The following is a 16,218-nucleotide window of genomic DNA, read 5'->3' on the forward strand; positions in this document are numbered from 1 at the left end:
GCCCCCTAAATGAGTGCCTTTTGGAAAAGCTGCTGTTTGCGGTGCTTCTCCAGATAACCTAGCAATGGCTAGAATTGTCACATTGAGATGACAATCTGAAAACAGAAATGATGCCCCCAATTTCTTGGTATCAACACATCTAAAAGCAAATACAGTGGAGAAAATTATAGCATGTGCATGTGCAAGTGCAAGACATCTAAGGAAATCGTTTTATTTGCAAGGAAGGTTTGTTTAGCAGGGATTAAGAAACGTTTCTCGCTGAAATGGGAAAGAAAGAAAAGGTAGCTCAAGAGACTTAGTCCTGAAGACTCCAGCTTATAACTTGAATGTTTAGACAGCACTATTTGTTTATCTGTTGGGAGGCAACGCTTGGTTTTGGCAGTGAACTTTCAACAGGTACCATCAAGGTGTCCTATAAATAGAATACTAACAATAGGTGTCTAAAAAATTCTGGTGTGTGTGTGTGTGTGTGTGTGTGTGTGTGTGGAAACCAAGATAAGAGTCATGAGCAAATAATGCCTTTTCCCCATAAAGCAATGCTGAAAATAAACAAACCAACCTTTTCCATAAAAAAGCATGAACATTTTGCACCGCCATTAATTGTAAAGCAGATCTTAATAACTCTATGTCACAAGTCATCGTGCCTCTTAAAAAGAACAAATAGTATCCTGCACCATGTCTCAAAACAGCCACTACTTCCAAATCTGTGGGAGGAAAGAAAAATAACCTTTTGAAAACAGAAGGATTGTGCAAACACTCAGCTTGTCAGAACAGTCCTACACACTGCGCTGCTGTTCACTTCATTAGCTATGGAGGATAATCTGAAAAGCACACAAAATACTGTAGTTATGAAACTGCCGCCACCACCCCTTGAAACTAAGGGACAAAAGTGATGCGATGTTGTTCATGCAACAAGCACCTGTGCTGTTTAAAAAATAAGTAGTTTCCCCGAAGGGATGGGGCAGGGAGAGAAGAATATGGATTACGACCCCAGGACTTTAACTCTTTGTCTCCATCTGCAGTTCTGATGAGCCTGGGAAACAAAGCAGTACTGTAGGGTTGTTGCTTTTTGTTTCTTTCCTTATAGCAGGGCAACATTTCTAGATCTGGAGAAAGAGAAGGCTAATTGCCTCAATGATTGTTATTTTCCAATGCTGGGCTAAATATCTTAATCCAGCATAGAGGTTTGGGGACACTCCACTTTCTTAGTCTGTGGGCCATGCCTGACTTGTACAACTGTTACATATTTCTGAACGTGTTCAAAGCAGGAGCATACAATGCTGATTGCCCCACCACCAGATGCACAACAGAATATCACATTTTGTGAAATTATGTGGGGATATAGCCCAGACTTCTGGACAGGCTTTGTATGTTCCCCTGGAAATAGTCATTGTCTTGGTCAGGCTTCCCCAAACTTCGGCACTCCAGATGTTTTGGACTACAATTCCCATCATCCCTGACCACTGGTCCTGTTAGCTAGGGATCATGGGACTTGTAGGCCAAAACATCTGGAGGGTCGCAGTTTGGGCATGCCTGGTCTTGGTGTTTGTTGAACAGAGGCATTCTGGGAAGCAGAACTGCAAGTCCCACTCCTGCCACCCTGGATTCCTTTGGGAGCAGGGTCAGGACAGAAATAAAATGAATATGGTCTACATCAGGCATCCCCAAACTGCAGCCCTCCAGATGTTTTGGCCTACAACTCCCATGATCCCTAGCTAACAGGATCAATGGTTGGGGAAGATGGGAATTGTAGTCCAAAACATCTGGAGGGCCAAAGTTTGGGGGTGGCTGGTCTACATAAATTGCATGCAGGAGATGCTGCATTACTCCTCTTTTTAAGAGGTGTCTACAGTCCATCTAAAAAGGGCTTCCGGATTCAGCGCCAGCGTCGATCGGCGGGGCTTCGTCTCGTCTCCGAGACGGCCCGTCTCTGCTAGGAGTGGGGAGGGCAGCGAGAGCGACGCTGCGCCCCTTAGAACCTCGGGAAGGGCGTCCCGAGGGCAATTTGCTCAGCACAGACCCAAACCGGACTCCCCAACTCTTCGGCTAGCTCTAATAAGAGCTCCGGAGCGAGGAGGGTAGAAGTCGCGGGGGCCATTTTGAGCGGCAACGTTATTCTAGCAGGGAGAAGCTTCAAGCCGAAGGCGGAGAGCGCTGGATTCTTCCGAAAATAAAACGATTGGAAAAGACTGTAAGTAATCTCATGATTTGGATTATTATAAAACAATTTGGATCTGGGAGAGAGGGGAGAAAAGAGGAAGCCACCCCCCCCCCCCACGGCAACAAAAGAGACAGTAAATAGAAACCCGAAGCCATAAACAGAAGATTTACAATTCAAAGGATCCCTCAAAGGCATCAAAGAGAATCTCCCCTTTGATGCAGGGTGAAAAGGGGAGAGAGACTGCGGTTTATGACTGCCCTGCAATAAGAGGTACAGCCTAAGAAAAAACCTGTCTTTCCACTCGGGAGCCGGCAGCCCAGACAACCCAGTGAGTTGTCAGGATTTATAAGTCAAATTTTACTTCACTTTGTATTTCTGGACTTTGTGGAATTTCTTTTTTGGCTTAAGTGTTTGTGAAATGTGAGTTCGAACTCTATTGTCAATAAGACTTGAAGAATGCAGCCAGCTTGTTAAAATGGAGTCGAAAAAATAAACTGTGATCATATTCCACCCCACGTGACAAGTTTTGACCTTGGCAGGACTGAAATATGTCAACAAAAAAGTGTTCCCCTGAGTTCCAGCGGTCTGTTTTGACCTTAATGTGGGAAACAAGAATAGAGTTATGTCAAGAGGAGACACGACGGCAAGAGTTACAGAAAAAATTCCAGGAGGTGATGGCGGAATATGATTTTTTAGGAGATGAAGCTTTTGACACTGAAAAAGATGAATGTGAGAATGACAAGGATGGGGAAGGAAAAGATGAAGATGAGGATTGTGATGATTCAACACAAAATGAAGCACACCACGAAAAAAATGATGACTCTACTCTACAAAAAGTTGGATGGAGTGCCCTGCTTTTGAGGGGGGCACGATTGGTATTATTGGAACTCCAGAACGCCCACAGGGAAGAAGGAAAAAATATGCAGAGAAGAGAAGAAATCCAGGGGTCCTGTATGGTGGCCTGGATGGCAAAAGACTGTAAACAGGGGGTGGGGTGAAGGGAAAGTGATGTTGTGATTAAGGATGGATTAACAGGTTTATAACTGGTCTGCTGATTTTGGAATTTGCTGGATTGGGGGGGTGGAGCCGGCAATCGGGGATGTAAGGTTAAATTGAGAATAGTTATAGTTTTAAAAGTGAATGGATTTTGGAAAATGTGAAAATATGGAGGCTTATAGAGGGAGAAAAAACAAAAAATTAGGCACGGGAAGAGAAAATGGGAGTTTGATTTCTCAGTGATTTGAATATTAGATGAAAATGTTAACAATTGATTTATAAGTTGTATAAGATGCAAAGGTGTATTTTTATAAAGTAAGAAACTGTTGCAGATGATTAAAAAGGGATGAAAACCGGGGAAGGGGGGGGAGGGGAAGCCCACAAAATATGGTTTTACAACTATGAATGCAAGAAAAAATTTTTTTGTTTTGTATTGTTTTTTCTTTTTTCTTTTTTCGCCCTTTCTTTTTTTTCCCCCTTTTTTCCTATTTCTATTTTTCTCTTTTTTTTGGGTATGACAATAGATGGTTGGATGGATGTCCTCCTGCGTACTGCCCTGGTTTGCTGGAGCTCCCTGGTGGCAGGGGGGGGCTTTGGGGTCAGGGGAGGGGGGGGAGGACAGAAACCCAAGCATAAAATGGACCATCTCTGACTGTTCACATACATGGGATACTTCTGTGGCAGGGGAGGACCCATGTGGGTGGGTAGGAAGGAGGTGGAAAAGGGGTTTAAGTATGTACCGTTTTTTTGCTTTTTTGTATTTTGTAAAATTAATAAAAAGTATGAGGAAAAAAAAAATACAGTCCATCTAAAAAGTGCAGGTTGGGTTTTTTTTGGGGGGGCGCTGTTAAGACCGCTGCAGCCTCCTAACATTGGGTGTGTCCTTTTAATAGCAAGAGATACACAAGGAGTTTGTTTTGGCATACTACCAAGGAAGAAAGCCAAGACAGCTGAAAGCTAATGTGGTTTAAAATACTACGCATCAATAAACACTGAGGACCTTTCCCATTGGTCAGTTTTAAATACAATTATTTAGGATCTTCTCTCAGGGTTGTACATCTATTGTAGGGAAATTGCATCTTCCCTGCATACTTTGCACCTAGGAAAATGTGGTTTTTGACTTGATAAAAGTGTGCATATTCTTCTGCTGTAAAAACAATGGTGAGAGTGGCTTACATCATGTTGAAACAATCAACAAAATAGATAATAAAAACCAGCCATAAAACCAGGGACAGGTCATAGCAGGTAAAACAATTTTAAAGCAGAGGTCAGCTCAATTTTTAAAAGGGGTGAAGAATCCCAACAGGCTAAAAGCATGCCTAAACAAAAAATGTCTTGGCCAAGCGGCAGAAGGCAAGAAGACAGTGGATCACACCAAACTTTCTAGTTAGGGAGTTCCATAACTTAGTTGTGGCCATCAAGAAGACTCTCTCCCATGTACCGACAAGTTGCATGTCTTTTAAAGCAGAATGTGGTGACAAGGTGGGCTTTTCTAGCATATTGCACCTATCTTGAAGTACTTAAACTGGCATCCAGTTTTTTTCTGGGGGCAATTATGAGTGCTGGATGTGACTTTTAAATGAGGGCGGCCCAAGACATTTGCTTGCCTGAACTAAAGGAGAGGATGGTGGATCCACTTCACATCAATGGGTCTGGCTGGACTGGTTATGGAATCTGTATTCAACATGGGCAACAGGGTAGCTTCCTCCACGGCACTTGAGGGCAGCAAGCTAGCTTAGGGGGAAGGGCTGCAACTCAATGTCGGAGCATCTGCTTTGCATCCAGAGGCCCTAAATTCAATCCCTGGCATCTCTAGATGAGGGTGGGAGAGACTCCTACCTAAAACCATGGAGAGTCATAGTCAATCGGTGCAGACAGTGCTGAGCTAGATGGCCAAGGGTGCGACAGTAATACAATCGATTTTTAACTGTCACATCATTGCTAGGGCTGAGAGATACAGTGGTACCTCGGTTTAAGTACACAATTGGTTCCGGAAGTCTGTACTTAAACTGAAGTGAACTTTCCCACTGAAAGTAATGGAAGGTAGATTAATCCGTTCCAGATGGGTCCGTGGAGTACTCAACCTGAAGAGTACTTAACCGGAAGTATGAGTGTAATTGGTTCTTCTGGAAGTCCGTACTTAACCTTAAGCGTACTTAACCTGAAGCGAACTTTCCCATTGAAAGTAATGGAAAGTGGATTAATCCGTTCCAGACGGGCCCGCGGAGTTCTTAAACTGAAAGTACTCAAACCGAAGCGTACTTAAACTGAGGTATGACTGTAGCTCAGTTGGTGGCTCAGCTTCCATCTCTACCTCTGAATCAGGGCTCTCTATATTGGGCAATTGTAGATGTGGGATCATAAGGCCTAGTACCGGAGGTCCTGGTTTTGCCTTACTGCTACCTGACCCCACCTGTTCCTCTGTAGGGTCCCCTTTGTAGAGGCCCAAGTCCTCCTCTGACCTGAGTAGATCATGGATCCAGAGCTGGTTTGGGGAATGTGATTGATTTATATTTGACATATGTTTGGCCACAATCCAAAAACAGAGTCAAGTCTGCTGAAATCAATGGGGAGATGGTTATAGTCTTACTCTGTGTTTGGATTGTGGCCTTTGCTTTTATCAGATACAGCTGAAGTGTAAGTGAAGATCATTTACCGGTCAGCATCTGGGAGACGTGCTAGATCATTGGAAATTTATTTATTTCCTCGAGACATTTCTCCGACACCCTGGGCTTGCAACAATTTTAAATCACTATGTCATTAAAAACACAAGGGCAGAGACCACACATAAAATGTGACCTTTGCTGCAGAAACTTAGCAGCAAAACAAAAATATAGTTACTAACCAGCAACATGCATCCAGAGAAGAAGGGCCATCCATCTCCCATGGGACAAGGTGTTCCACAATATTGGCCCAGCCACTGAAAAAGGCCTATTGTTGCTATTAACTGTGCAGTGGGAAGCAGACAAAATCGTGTGGGAGGAGGCAATCTGTCGGGTATCCTGGGCTTTAAAGATAATCACAAACACTTTAGATTCTGCCAGAACAAAATTGGCAGCCAGTGCAGATGGTGCAGGATAGGTGAATTATGGTTCCATGGGCATACACCCACCCACCATTGCCCTTGCAGCTGCATTCTTGGTCAACTGCCACATCTGTATTATGGTTCTCCAGTTTTCATCAACATTATCAAAGCCAACTTTTTATGCAGTAGAATATTTCAGGACAGCTGATCTGAAAGGAGAGTGAATCAGGAAATAGAGTGGAAGATAAAGCAGATGAAGCAAAAGAATTTTGAATCGGCAAATAAAACAGGGAAATGGCTGGCCTGGCAATTGAGGAAAAGACAAAATCAAAATATAATAAATAAAATTAAAGTTCGGGAAGAAATAATTGAAGATCCAAAAGAAATTAGAAGGGCCTTTCAAAATTATTATAAAAGCCTGTATAGTAAAGGAAAAGAAGATGCTAGAAAGATAAATGAATATCTGGAGAAATATAAGTTAAAGCAAATTATGGAAAAAGAGAAGAATAAATTAAATGCCTCAATAACTGCACAAGAAATCCAGAATGCGATAAAGAAGATGAAGCAAGGAAAAGCGCCAGGACCGGATGGACTATCGGCAAAATATTATAAAGTATTGAATGGACAGTTGACCCCTGTATTAGTGGAAGTAATGAATAATATACTTCAAGGAGGAAAGACCCCAAACACATGGAAAGAAGCTTATATAACGTTGATACCAAAGCAAGGTTCAGATGGTTTAGATGTAAAAAATTATAGACCAATTTCATTATTGAATAATGATTATAAGCTTTTTGCAGATATAATGGCAACAAGATTGAAAGAGATCTTGAAGGACTTGATTCATAAAGACCAAGCAGGTTTTCTACCTAACCGACAATTAAAAGATAATGTAAGACATATTATAGATGTGATAGAATTTTTGGAGGTTAGAATAGATAAACCTGCGGCGCTGATGTTCATTGATGCAGAGAAAGCTTTTGATAATATATCTTGGCATTTTATGAAAAAGAACCTGGAAAAGATGAAGGTAGGGGGATGTTTCCTGAATGGGATTGAAGCAATATATTCGGAACAAAGAGCAAAATTGATAGTAAATAATGTTTTGACAGATGAATTTGAAATTACAAAGGGGACCAGACAGGGCTGCCCATTGTCCCCGTTATTATTCATTACGGTCTTGGAAGTGCTACTAAACAGAATTAGAGAAAAACAATCCATCAAAGGAATTAAATTAGGTGCGAAAGAATTCAAACTGAAAGCATTTGCAGATGATGTAGTTGTAACATTAGAGAACCCCAAAGAAAGTGTTGCTGAAGTGATAGAAGTGATTGAAGAATTTGGACAATTGGCAGGATTTAAAATGAATAAACAAAAGACGAAAATGATGATAAAAAATTTTGGTAAAGAAGAGAAGGAAGATTTGCAGCAAAGACATGGTATTGCGATCGTAAAAAAGGTACAATACCTTGGAATATGGATGACAACCAAAAATATATATCTGTTTAATGACAATTATGAATTGGTATGGAAAGAAATAAAGAAAGATTTAGAGATATGGAATAGGAGGAAGTTGTCATTCCTTGGTAGAATTGCAGCTGTAAAGATGAACGTATTGCCCAAAATGTTATTCTTGTTTCAAACAATACCTATTATAAAGGGGACAAGACAATTCAAAGAATGGCAAAAAGATTTACAAAGATTTGTTTGGCAGGGGAAGAAACCAAGAATAAAATATAAAATATTGGTAGATAAGACAGAAAGAGGCGGATTCTCCATGCCAGACTTGAAATTATACTTTGAAGCGTCATGTCTCTGCTGGATAAAAGAATGGATAACATTGGAAAATACGGACTTGTTGGACTTGGAGGGATTTGACAACAGAGCAGGTTGGCATTCATATCTATGGTATGATAAGAAAAAAACCCATAAAGGATTTACGAACCATGTTATAAGAAGATCGTTATTTGAAGTATGGGAAAGAAATAAAGCCTTGTTAGAGACCAAGACGCCATGGTGGATCTCACCAATGGAAGTGATCATAGTGAAAAAAGTGAACATGGAAGGCGAGAGACCAACATATGAAAATTTTCTAAGACAATCGGAACAAGGATGGAAACTGAAACCGTATGAAGAGGTGAAAGTATATTTGACGAGTTGGTTGCAATATCATCAAATTAATGATGTATTTGTGAAAGATAAAAAAATTGGTTTTGAGGAGAGAAGGTCCAAATTTCAAACAGAGTTGCTAGGGGGCAGAATAAAATTGTTGTCCAAAATGTATAACTTGCTGGTAGAGTGGTATACTAAAGATGAGTTGACGAAAGAGGTAATGATAAAATGGGCTAAGGATTTTGGGCATAATATTGAATATGATGCGTGGTTGAAATTATGGAACCAAACAATAAAATTTACAGCATGTACTGCTTTGAAAGAGAATGTTTGGAAGATGATGTATAGATGGCACTTAACTCCAGTGAAATTAGCAAAAATGTATAGAATGAGTAACAGAATGTGCTGGAAATGTAATGAAAAGGAAGGGGACTTTTATCATATGTGGTGGAAATGTGAAAAGGTTAAAGGATATTGGGAAATGATATATAACGAACTGAAAAAGATATTTAAGTATACCTTTCCCAAAAGACCAGAGGCCTTTCTGTTAGGACTGATAGGCCAAGAGATAACTAGGGAGGACAGTACCCTTTTTTTGTATGCGACAACCGCGGCGAGGACATTATTAGCCCAAAAATGGAAGACCCAGGACTTACCGACAATTGGAGACTGGCAGACAAAGATGATTGAATATGCAGAATTACCGAGACTGACTAGCAGGATTCGAAACCAGAGGGAGACAAGGTTTCTAAGGGATTGGAGTAAATTTGTGGACTATATGGAAATGAACTGTAAAGGTTTAAAGACACTTGCAGGCGTGAAATAAATCCTACGAATTGACCTTAAAGATTAGATATAAAGGAACTGCGAGATAAGAACTGATTAGAAAACCTTTTGAGGGGAGGGAGGGAAGTCAAGCTCGGCGGAGCATGTTTTTTGGGATGTATGTATTTTTGAATGTTTGTTTGTGTGTTTGTTTGTTTTGTATAATGTTTTAAATGTGTTTATTTTGGGAAATTTAATAAATAATTATTAAAAAAAAAGAAAGAAAGAAAGGAGAAGTGCTGTTCAGCCATTCTTCTTGCACTGCTCTGTTTTTGTTTCATTATGTTTGCATGGTCAGCTTGTTATACTACGAAGCTGCAAAATGAGTAACAAACAGCTCTTTTGGGCCCCTTTTAAAGAAATACTCTGTTTCCATCAATAAGGACCAATATTCACTGAGTTACAAAAGACCATATAGGGGGTGAAATAGCCATTCATAGATGTACTCTGTGGCCCAGGAACTATTCCGTTCCCCATTCCTGGAACTCAGGCTGAAGGCATCTCATCTGGAAGCCTCCAGAGTTCATGTAATTGCTAGTGTTGAATAGCAGAGCTGAAACAGCCAGGGTACAGCAAACTTGGCTAGGCATGAAGAAATTCCTCATGTCCAGAATCTATACTGGCTTTAACTGAGTGAACGGACAGGTTCCCATTCTTGATTAAATCCCCACTCCCATTTTCCATTGGCTTATTCCAGGCTTGCCTTCAGGTTTCTGGGAGGCCTGAAAATAGTAAGTGGGTATCAGCATCCCGGATGTCATTCTTTCAAGTATAGATATTGATGCAGAAAAGTGAGCTTTTTCTTTGCAGATTTTGCATGATCAAGCTTGTCTGGTTATACTGAAGTGCTGTTTACCAAGTTCTGGAAAATATTAATTTTATATACGGTAATAAATCTTCTAGCATGAGATAGTGGTCTTGTGGAATAGAAATATTTACAAGATCACTTCAACCTGCAAAATGTCATGTGGGAAGGAACCATATAAGTGACCTTTTCTATGTCAAAAACAACTGCATAAATGGAACCTCCAAGGAACCTTTTTTATTTTTGGTCCGGGAAGCCGTCTGCATTTTTCTTTCAGGCTTTAGAAATTCATTTTGTCCCTCCATTGGTTCTTAGCTTGTTGATGTTCTTGTCTGCTGCTTTGATTTTTCTGTTTTAATAGGATTGATGTTTTATATCTATTGATGTTAGCCACCTTTTATGCCTTTCAGGAAAGAAAAAAACTTTCCAACAAAGCAGTAATGAGAATAGCTACATTAAGCAAATTTAGAACAATATATAAAGCATTATCCTTTAAACCTATAAAATAACAATTTAATTCATAAAAAGCAGTAACATACAACATAGTAAAAACCATAAACTCACAGTCAAAGATAAAACAGCACCAAAACTGCAGCCGCCCGATTAATTCTTAAATTATGGGAAAGAGGCAGGGAACAGGTAAGCATAAAGGGTTAGGATGGTGGAGCCTGTCAAATCAAATGTGGAGTTCCACACATGTGGAGTCAGTGCCACAAAAATCTGTCTCATTTTGTTTATTTTTAAGGTTGTGATCCAGTACCCAAGTACTTGGCCCCCTTGAATTCAGCTGAAAGTACTTCTGAATAGATATGTGTACGATTGCACTGTTAGTAATTTCCCCAAAACATTAGAGTTTGTCTTTGGCTTTTTAACCTAGAGTGGTAGTGGCTGCATCAGAAAAGCATGGAGAGCTAGTCCCTGTGTCCCCATCACTTGTGTTTCGAATGCATGAAATGTTTTGCCTGAACCCCCATGAAGTTTGCATTCTGTTGCGAAAACGTTTTACTATTTGTGTATGTCAACCCTGATGAGTGCTGAATTTCTGTGACATTTCTCCCTACCATTATTCAATCAGAACCCAGTGGATTATATTGTAAGGTAAACTCCTCCCATGGGGCTTTTCCAGATGGGGAAGCAGCCAGGGAGGTTGTGGAGTGCTGGGGAAATGTTCACTTAAAAGAAAAAAAGCGGACATAGACCACCCATGGCCACCTCACAGTGATATAGTAAGCTCAAAACCTTGCACTCAGAGAAATTCTAAAGACATTCTAAAGTGCTCCAAGAATGAGGCAGAAAAATGGAAGCCTCCTTCACAGAGTGAGAGGGGGGAACTTCCAAGAAACTGAAAAACAGATTTCATCACAGCCCTAAATTCTACACAGATCTCCTCAAGTTTTGTTCTCCACATGCACCCCATGTAACCCTCAGCTAGGCCAAGAAACATCCTCAGTGTTTTGCGACGTCTGCAAAGGGTTTGACATTGCTCTGTTGCCACTTATCACCTTCAAAGTCCATAGGGGGTGGTGAAAGGTTTTCATTATGCCATGGACAGTTTGCCTTTTGAATCTGAACTCAGATGAAGCCTGTTATTTTGACGGTTTCCTTGGCAGCAGCACATTCTCCTTTTGGGGTGGGGTGTGGCGGAATAGCCTGCACATCTGTCTACTCCTCACAAAGTTTGTACTCGAAACACTAAGGCCACACAGCGAATGTGGAGCATCTGGCTGTGGCAGGCCCCAGCTATCATACCTTACTGCCAAAATACACAGATCTGCTGGTCTATGTTTAGGAAAATCATTTGGTGTTTCCCTCTTTGATTGTGTTTTCCCCACGATGTTCTGAACCGCAATGACAAGGGAGGATCTGGTACAATGAAAAGCAAAGGGCAGGGCAAGTGAGAGGAGCGGGCTTGAAAGAGTGGTAATTTCAGGTTCAAGGGAAGAGGGTGGAGAATGTTTCTCGTGGCAGCATCCAGCTGGCATAAAATGGGCCATCTGAATTGCACAGTAGAAGCACAAACAACTAGGAATGTATGAAGCTGTATTTGACAGGCAGCTGCTCTTGAAGGCCTCAGACTGTTGGGGACTGGTCCATTAGGGCAAATGGGGTGCTGCCCCACCAGCCTCTGCCTGCCTGCCTGCCTGCCTAGTTATACAATCAGTCCAGGGGAATGGCACCACCAATCAGCATCTACCTCCTTCGTCTCAGTTTTGCACTGGTACAACTTAGTTGGGAGGAGGGTGGGGACAATATTAGAATTTGTTGTCTCTATCATTGGTTCTGGATTCACATACTGTTGGGCTCCCTGCCTTCTGCCCTTCCTGTCTCAATAAGCATCAGCTGCCACTGCCTCAGAGAGGGGCTTTATCAATTACTTGCTACCTGATCTTTTTAACTGAAAATGGCAGGGGTCTAGGACCTTGAGAATACAAAACCTCTGCCACTGATTTATGGCCCTTATCAGACTGCCATAGGGCATTCTCTATGCCAGACCATAAGTACCTTAGTGGAACTGTGTTTTCACAGAGGTGTATCTGGCATAATTCTGGGATGGGGAATCTATGGCCCTCTGATATCATTGGACTCAAACTCCCATCAGCCCTAGCCAGCATGGCTGATGGTCAGGGTATTCAATAGCCCAGAAAAGTCTGGAGGATACCAAGATTTTGTGGACTACTCTTCATCAGATGCAGTCCGAGAGGATTACTCCTCCATAAATTGTTTCAAGAATATATGCAGGCTATGCAAACACTTGTTATATGAAACATTTACTTATCCAAACACGAAGAATCAGTACCCAAACCCATCTATACACACCACAGATTCAGGTATCCCAACTGCTGGACCTGTGTGTAGTGCTGTAAACAAATAAGCAGTCTTTAACAAAAGCCTTATTTTTTTGTGTGTTTTGTTGGTCTGCAGCAACCATTTTGCCAGAAACCATGGTGGGGGGGAGGGAGGGGAGAGATTGGGCAAATATGGGAGAAATTCTCTTCCTTCCTTGTTTGCATTTTGCAAGGTTCCAGAGGGTTTAAACTTTTTTTTTTTGTCATTTTGGGGTCAACATTCAATGGTCAGCAACACATCAGAAATTTTCTCACAGGTCTAAATGGAAGTTGTCAACTCATTGCGCAAACACTCACTGAACAGACAGTTTCCATAGAACATATTGTGTTTGGATATTGGGACCTGGGTGTATTTTGCAAGCAACTGTTTAAAAACCATTTTCACATGTGCAGGACTAGCGCAAGACATTGCTACCTGAAACAGCAATCAGAGACTGGAGCAGAGTATTCCTCCAGTTCCCCAGGATACTGGGCTCACGTCTTGGATTGTGCCTTTACATTTCTTAGGCGATTACGGGGGCAACCTCCCAAGTGTCACACCACTTCCTTAGCACTCCTCATAATATTGTGGATATTTAGCTGTAAGTGACTCTAGAATTCTTTTAGAACTGAAGTGTGGAAAGAAGTTGTCTCGTGCTGCCTCAACTGAACGCTTCAGTTGCTTTTGGTAATGGGGCCAGGCCTGCACATGCAAGACTTGTTTTGGGCTTAAACCTGGGATTTAATAACGTAAACCTAATGTAAAGAACATTAGATTTCTGTTCTTTGCTCACAATGTGGGGCAGTGGTTAGACTGTTGGGCTAGGGCTTGGAAGATCAGAACTCAAATCCTGATTCAGACATGAAACTCCCTAGGTGACCTTGGCCTAGTCACTGTCTCTCAACCTAACCTCCCTCGCAAGGTAAAATGGAGAGTGGGAGAACCACTTTGAACTGAATAAGCAACATTTGCATATGGCTCAGATTAAGATGTAGTGCTGCTAGTGGAAACAATCTTAAGCTACAGCAATATCACAACAGTTGCCTCTATTGTGATGATGAAGAGTTGTTTTTTTTTTTTTTAAAAAAGGCAGGCCACTCTCTTCCCCTTTAAAGGGCAAGACACTCATTTTGGGGAAAAAAAGGATGTTCTTCCAAAACTAGATTCAGTATTGCTTTGCCTTGCTCAGAAGGAAGGCAGGAAGAAGATGCTGTCCAATGCCTTCTGTAGCTTTTGCCAAAAAAGCTTCCTCACTTGTAGGAACACAACATGGTCTTCAGCAAGAATTCTCTTGGAGTTCTTCTAATTATAAAGCACAGGTAACAAAAATAATACTGTGTGACTTTAAGCACTGGAATATTATGAGTAATGAGAGTTGCCTGAATGAACAATTCTTTGAGAATTTCTGTTTCAGAGGATGCCATAAAGTTATTTCTTTAGGAACGCAAATTCATCCCGCAAATTCATCCTTGCTCTCGATCTGCTATAGAACTGCTGGATAAATTGCCCCAGAAACCCCCTTTTTCCATTTCTTGCCTCAGCACCACAGATAATGCAGAGTTCCACAGCTGCCAATTATAATGTACAAACCAGGATCTTGGGAACACAAGTGACGGCTACTATCCAAGCTAATCACCACTTAATTAGCAGCTAATGTATCTTTCTGGTGGAAAAAAACCCCAGCTTATTTTCTTGAAGCTTCACCAGTTTAAACAGAATATAGTCATTTTAATTATTTATGAAGCTGCCACAAACTTTTTAATGGGGTGGAGAGCGAAAACAACTGATACTCTACGAGTTTAAGACATTTATCTCATTATTACTTTCACAGATTAAAAAATATATATTATTCCCAGCTACATCAGCCAAACATATAAAATAATATAGAACAGAAAGTAGGGTATAGCAGTCAGAGTATAAAAAAATTCAGTGCTCGCACCCATATTTCCCAGGCTGGTGTGGATGGTGACTGCTGAGCCAAAGCATAGGAAATAAACATAAAATGATATAGGAAGCGATGGAAGAAGAGTGGAAAGATTTTAAGTTATATTTTAAAAAATATGCAAAAGTGATATATTAAGAGTAGAATTAGGTTGTAAATAAACTGTGGAAAATATGAATATGTTGATTAAAATGGGTTAGAATTTGCTAAAATAGAAATGTGACTAAGAACCACAGGGGAAGGGATCCCGAGGGGGTCCGCATATGCAATGTAAACAACCAAAGAATTAATTGTTTTTAATTTTATGTTTTTCTATTCTGTATTTTTCTTTTTTCTGTTTTTTATCTTTTTTGTAATGCTTTTTTGTTCTTTTTCTATTCTGGAAAAACCTAATAAAAATATTCTAAAAAAAACAACATAAAATGATATAAAAGCATATTGGATCCTCCACCCCCCCCAAAAAAACATGCAGTTTATGTGCAACCCCCCCCCCCCATAGCCAAAGTCTGTAAATTCTTATACCACAAAGACAAACGTGGATTTTGCAAGGGCAATTCTTTCCAATATTGTTTATTTCACTCTCAAAAATAACATCTCTAAGTTTTTGTGTAAGATTTACCGTGTTTCTCCTAAAATAAGACACGTCTTATATTTATTTTTCCTCCCAAAAAACACACCACGGCTTATTTTCGGGGGATGTCTTATTTTTTCGAGCGGGAGCTGGCAACCGCGCCACCGGCTGAGCAAGGAGGAAGCACACGTGCCCTCCCAGTGTTCCCCAAGGGATCTTGTGGGCCGATCCCATCGGACCCTCTTGGCTTTGGGGTCCCTCGCTCCCTTTTGCCGCCGTCCTCCCCGCCCCCGGGCGAGCGCCTGTCTCTCCCCAGGGAATGGCATCCACACGGCGCGCATTCCTGAGCCGGCGGAGGGGCTGCTGGGACTTGTTTTGGCTCAGAGGACCAATTCCTCCTTTCAAACACCAGTGTGCAAATCTGCCCTTGCCTGCCTATAGCCTGGCCCCCTTTCGGCCCGGGACCAGGCTGGTGACTGGTGACTGCTCCCGCCAGGTGTGCGTGTGTGTGTGTGCAAGGGATGAGTAGGCGAGAGTATGCATGGGCGAGAGGCGGACCGGGTGCGGGGCTAAGACGGAAGACGACGAGGAGGGAGGAAAAGGGCGGGCGGGCGCCACCAAAAGACAAACGGAGCGGGGAAAGTGGACCAACTCCCCCGGCTGCTCCTTCCGGCTCGGGAGTTTGCTCCTTGGGATGCCCGATTCCGCCGCGGCAAGAGGCGGCTGCACGGGAGCCGCTTCGGGGAGCAAAGCGCCGCGCGAAGAGCCTGGTGAGAGGCAGCTGCGGCTGCAGGTGAACTGGGGGCGAGCGCCCTGAGCACTGTGGCGGTAGCGAAGAGGCGCCCGATCAGCCCGCTTCTCAGCTGATCGGGCGCCTCTTCGCCACCGCCGCAGCGCTCAGGGCGCTCGCCCCCAGTCGCCCACGCAGATCCCGGGCTTCACCTGCAGCCTTCCT

The sequence above is a fragment of the Zootoca vivipara genome, chromosome 7 (genome assembly GCF_963506605.1).
Source record: "Zootoca vivipara chromosome 7, rZooViv1.1, whole genome shotgun sequence".
NCBI classification, from domain to species: Eukaryota; Metazoa; Chordata; class Lepidosauria; order Squamata; family Lacertidae; genus Zootoca; species Zootoca vivipara.